Source organism: Aegilops tauschii, chromosome 1 (assembly GCF_002575655.3).
Source record: "Aegilops tauschii subsp. strangulata cultivar AL8/78 chromosome 1, Aet v6.0, whole genome shotgun sequence".
Lineage (NCBI taxonomy): Eukaryota > Viridiplantae > Streptophyta > Magnoliopsida > Poales > Poaceae > Aegilops > Aegilops tauschii.
Genome location: NC_053035.3, coordinates 70,828,108 through 70,834,347, shown reverse-complemented (window position 1 = coordinate 70,834,347; position 6,240 = coordinate 70,828,108).

The window sequence follows — 6,240 nt, the reverse complement described above, 5'->3', positions numbered from 1 at the left end:
TCATCCCAGAGGCAGCATCGATCGGCTTCAGTTAGCAGCAGTAGCGAAGGAATCGCTCTATCGGGTTTAGTTAACAACCATCGATCGATCGCTCGGGTTCAGTAACGCGTAGCCTGCAGTGCAATCGCTCGGGTTCAGTTAGAGCCCAACGCCTCGCTCGGGTTCAGTTAGAGCCAACGCCTCGCACACACGCGCATACGTGTACGAGAGAAACGCGCATCGCTCGGCCCCGACCTCCCACCGTACCCGGGAACTCCACGAAATTTTCCTCGCCCTTGCTTCTACCATGGTTTTTTCCGTCATGGACGGCCCAAAGAATGTCATGCAGCTGCGTCTCCGGCCCGCCTAGGACGAAAAGCCCATTTTCTGTCATGATTTTTTGTCATAGAAGTAGGAGCCCACCACATCTATGATGATATCGGGTTTTGTCACAATTATCGTCATAGAAGTGTCATATGTATGATAGAAAAAAAATTCGTTCGGCCCAAAATGTCACGGATGTGTCTTTTTTTTGTAGTGTTAATTCTTCCCATACGTTTCTTAATAGTGGAATCCGCAAGGTGCAAGTTTAGAGAGCAATCATCAAAATCACGGAAACCTAGCAAATCGCACAAAGTTTTTGGAATCGTGGAAACACTAGCACCCAAATCACACAAAGCATAGCATTCACGATCTTTAATTTTAATTTTAATAGTAGGTTCCCATTCATCATAAATTTTTCTAGGGATAGAAACTTCCAACTCAAGTTTTTCTTCATAAGATTGCATCAAAGCATCAACGATATGTTTAGTAAAAGCTTTATTTTGACTATAAGCATGAGGAGAATTTAGCACAGGTTGCAACAAGGAAATACAATCTATCAAAGAACAATTATCATAATTAAATTCCTTGAAATCCAAAATAGTGGGTTCATTAATATCTAATGTTTTGATCTCTTCAATCCCACTTTTATCAATCTTAGCATCAAGATCTAAAAACTCCAAATTTTTGGAACGCCTTCTAGGTAAGGGTGGATCATATTCAGTCCCATCATTATCAAGATTCATATTGCAAAACAAAGATTTAATAGGGGACACATCAATAACTTTTAGATCTTCATCTTTATTTTCATAGAAATTTGAAGAACACGCTTTCACAAAGCAGTCTTTCTTAGCGCGCATCCTAGCGGTTCTTTCTTTGCACTCATCAATGGAAATTCTCATGGCTTTGAGAGACTAATTGATATCATGCTTAGGTGGAATAGATCTAAGTTTCAAAGAATCAACATCAAGAGAAATTTTATCGACGTTCCTAGCCAATTCATCAACTTTGAGCAATTTTTCTTCAAGCAAAGCATTGAAATTCTTTTGCGAATTCATAAATTCCTTAACACTAGTCTCAAATTCAGAGGGCGTATTATTAAAATTTCCATAAGAATTGTTGTAGGAATTACCATAATTATTAGAGGAATTACTAGGATAAGGCCTAGGATTAAAGTTTCCTCTATACGCGTTGTTACCAAAATTATTCCTACCAACAAAATTCACATCCATAGATTCATTATTATTCTCAATCAAAGTAGACAAAGGCATATCATTAGGATCAGAAGAAACACTCTTAGTAGCAAATAATTTCATAAGTTCATCCATCTTTCCACTCAAAACATTAATTTCTTCTATCGCATGCACTTTTTTATTAGTAGATCTTTCAGTGTGCCATTGAGAATAATTAACCATAATATTATCTAGGAGTTTAGTAGCTTCTCCTAAAGTGATTTCCATAAAAGTGCCTCCCGCGGCCGAATCTAAAAGATTTCTAGAAGCAAAATTCAATCCGGCATAAAAAATTGTATAATCATCCACAAATTCAAACCATGCGTAGGGCAATTACGTATCATTAATTTCATCCTCTCCCAAGCTTGTGCAACATGTTCATGGTCAAGTTGCTTAAAATTCATAATATCGTTTCTAAGAGAGATGATCTTAGCGGGAGGAAAATACTTAGAGATAAAATCGTCTTTGCACTTATTCCATGAATCAATACTATTTTTAGGCAAAGATGAAAACCAAGCTTTAGCACGATCTCTAAGCGAAAAAGGAAATAGCTTCAATTTAACAATATCATTATCCACATCTTTCTTCTTTTGCATATCACATAAATCAACGAAGCTATTTAGATGGGTAGCGGCATCTTCACTAGGAAGGCCGGCGAATTGATCTTTCATGACAATATTCAACAAAGCAGCATTGATTTCACAAGATTCAGTATCGGTAAGAGGAGCAATCGGAGTGCTAAGGAAATCATTACTGTTGGTATTGGTAAAGTCGCACAATTTGGTATTATCTTGAGCCATCGTGACAAACAAGCAATCCAACACATGAGCAAACAAGAGACGGGCAAAAAGAGGCAAATGGAAAAGAGAGGGGGCGAATAAAACGGCAAGGGTGAAGTGGGGGAGAGGAAAACGGGAGGCAAATGGCAAATAATGTAATGCGGGAGATAAGGGTTTGTGATGGGTACTTGGTATGTTGACTTTTGCGTAGACTCCCCGGCAACGGCGCCAGAAATCCTTCTTGCTACCTCTTGAGCGCTATGTTGGTTTTCCCTTGAAGAGGAAAGGGTGATGCAGCAAAGTAGCGTAAGTATTTCCCTTAGTTTTTGAGAACCAAGGTATCAATCCAGTAGGAGGCCACACACGAGTCCCTCGCACCTACATAAACAAATAAATCATCACAACCAACGCGATAAGGGGTTGTCAATCCCTTCACGGTCACTTACGAGAGTGAGATCTGATAGATATGATAAGATAATATTTTTGGTATTTTTATGATAAAGATGCAACGTAAAGAAAGTAAAATAAAAACGGCGCCAGAAATAGCTTGTTGTCGGGAGATTAATATGATGGAAAATAGACCCGGGGGCCATAGGTTTCACTAGTGGCTTCTCTCAAGAGCATAAGTATTTTACGGTGGGTGAAAAATTACTGTTGAGCAATTGACAAAATTGAGCATAGTTATGAGAATATCTAGGTATGATCGTGTATATAGGCATCACGTCCGAGACAAGTAGACCGACTCCTGCCTGCATCTACTACTATTACTCCACACATCGACCGCTATCCTGCATGCATCTAGAGTATTAAGTTCATAAGAACAGAGTAACGCTTTAAGCAAGATGACATGATGTAGAGGGATAAACTCATGCAATATGATATAAACCCCATCTTGTTATCCTTGATGGCAACAATACAATACGTGCCTTGCTGCCCCTACTATCACTGGGAAAGGACACCGCAAGATTGAACCCAAAGCTAAGCACTTCTCCCATTGCAAGAAAGATCTATCTAGTAGGCCAAACCAAACTGATAATTCGAAGAGACTTGCAAAGATAACCAATCATACATGAAAGAATTCAGAGAAGATTCAAATATTGTTCATAGATAAACTTGATCATAAACCCACAATTCATCAGTCTCAACAAACAAACCGCAAAAGAAGATTACATCGAATAGATCTCCACAAGAGAGGGGGAGAACATTGTATTGAGATTCAAAAAAAGAGAAGAAGCCATCTAGCTAATAACTATGGACCCAAAGGTCTGAGGTAAACTACTCACACATTATCGGAGAGGCTATGGTGTTGATGTAGAAGCCCTCCGTGATCGATGCCCCCTCCGGCGGAGCTCCGGAACAGGCCCCAAGATGGGATCTCACGGGTACAGAAGGTTGCGGCGGTGGAATTAGGTTTTTGGCTCCGTATCTGGTTTGGGGGTACGTAGGTATATATAGGAGGAAGGAGTACGTCGGTGGAGCAACAGGGGGCCCACGAGGGTGGGGGCGCGCCCAGGGGGGTAGGCGTGCCCCCCTACCTCGTGGCCTCCTGGTTGATGCCTTGACGTAGGGTCCAAGTCCTCTGGATCACGTTTGTTCCGAAAATCACGTTCCTAAAGGTTTCATTCCGTTTGGACTCTGTTCGATATTCTTTTTCTGCGAAACTCTGAAATAGGCAAAAAACAGCAATTCTGGGCTGGGCCTCCAGTTAATAGGTTAGTCCCAAAAATAATATAAAAGTGTATAATAAAGCCCAATAATGTCCAAAACAGAATATAATATAGCATGGAACAATCAAAAATTATAGATACGTTGGAGACGTATCACTGACCGTTCCTTTTGTGTTGCCTAAACACAAACAGTTCATCCGAGTGAACCGTATGTTGTACATCGCACACACCTTCATCTGGCTGCCCGTTTCTTTTGTTCCTCCTCATCGCAAACAGTTAATTGAGCTGAACCGTATGCCCTGCATCGCACACGCAACTAATATATGAACCGTGTTTGATGCATCCTCCATTACAAACATTCTGCACCTTTTTGACGGTTATTTTACACCACCGTTTGCGATTATGGCACCGAACACAGTTTTGTCGAAGGGTCTCTGATCGTAGTGTCGCGTTAGCACCATCCTGCAGTAGTGATCCTTTCTAGAGAAGAAGTTTCTCTCGAAAGAAGTGAATGGGAGGAAAGTAGAACTTGATGAGTTAAGTGTACCTTCTTCCGAATTGGAAAGTAGTTCATCACAGAAATCAGTTCCAGTGATCCCTACACCCATTAGTGAGGAAGTTAATGATGATGATCATGAAACTTCAGATCAAGTTACTACCGAACCTCGTAGGTCAACTAGAGTACGTTCCGCACTAGAGTGGTACGGTAATCCTGTTCTGGAAATCATATTACTAGACCATGACGAACCTACGAACTATGAGGAAGCGATGATGAGCCCAGATTCCGCGAAATGGCTTAAGGCCATAAAATCTGAGATAGCATCCATGTATGAGAACAAAGTATGGACTTTGGTTGACTTGCCCAATGATCGGCAAGCCATAGAGAATAAATGGATCTTCAAGAGGAAGACGGACGGTGATGGTAGTGTTACTATCTACAAAGCTCGACTTGTCGCAAAAGGTTTTTGACAAGTTCAAGGTGTTGACTATGATGAGATTTTCTCACTCATAGCGATGCTTAAGTTTGTCCGAATCATGTTAGCAATTGCCACATTTTATGAAATCTGGCAAATGGATGTTAAAACTGCATTCCTTAATAGATTTCTTAAAAGAAGAATTGTATATACTGCAACCAGAAGGTTTTGTCGATCCTAAAGGTGCTAACAAAGTGTACAAAGCTCCAGCGATCCATCTATGGACTTGTGCAAGCATCTCGGAGTTGGAATATATGCTTTGATGAGTTGATCAAAGCATATAGTTTTATACAGACTTGTGGTGAAGCTTGTATCTACAAGAAAGTGAGTGGGAGCACTACAGCCTTTCTGATAAGTATATGTGAATGAGATATTGTTGATCGAAAATGATGTAGAATTTTCTGGAAAGCATAAAGGAGTGTTTGAAAGGAATTTTCCAAAGAAAGACCTCGGTGAAGCTGCTTACATATTGAGCATCAAGATCTATAGAGATAGATCAAGATGCTTGATAAGTTTTTTCAATGAGTACATACCTTGACAAGTTTTGAAGTAGTTCAAAATGGAATAGTCAAAGAAGGAGTTCTTGCTTGTGTTGCAAGGTGTGAAGTTGAGTAAGACTCAAAGCCCGACCACGACAGAAGATAGAGAGAGAATGAAAGTCATTCCCTATGCCTCAGCCACAGGTTCTATAAAGTATGTCATGCTGTGTACCAGACCTATTGTATACCCTGCCCTGAGTTTGGCAAGGGAGTACAATAGTGATCTAGGAGTAGATCACTGGACAGCGGTCAAAATTATCCTTAGAGAACTAAGGAGATTTTTCTCGGTTATGGAGGTGATAAAGAGTTCGTCGTAAAAAGAGTTACGTTGATGCAAGCTTTGACACCGAGCTAGATGACTCCGTGTCTCGATCTGGATACATATTGAAAGTGGGAGCATTTATCTAGAGTACCTCCATGCAGAGCATTGTAGACACAAAAATTTGCAAAATACATACAGATCTGAATATGGCAGACCCATTGACTAAACCTCTCTCACAAGCAAAACATGATCACACCTTGCTCTCTGTCATTCATATTGTTGTAAGGATTGCCCTGTCTATAAAATATAGGGGGAGTGTTGATCCTAGTATGTGTGACGTGCAGTCCAAAGCATTTCTCTGGAGAGCACACATCTAGGGGGAGCCCGTCTATATTTTATAGATGTTGGGTTTGCCTATGTTTCATTTCATATCCCTATGTGCAAATCCCGTATTGTCATCAATCCACCAAAAAGGGGGGAGATTGTA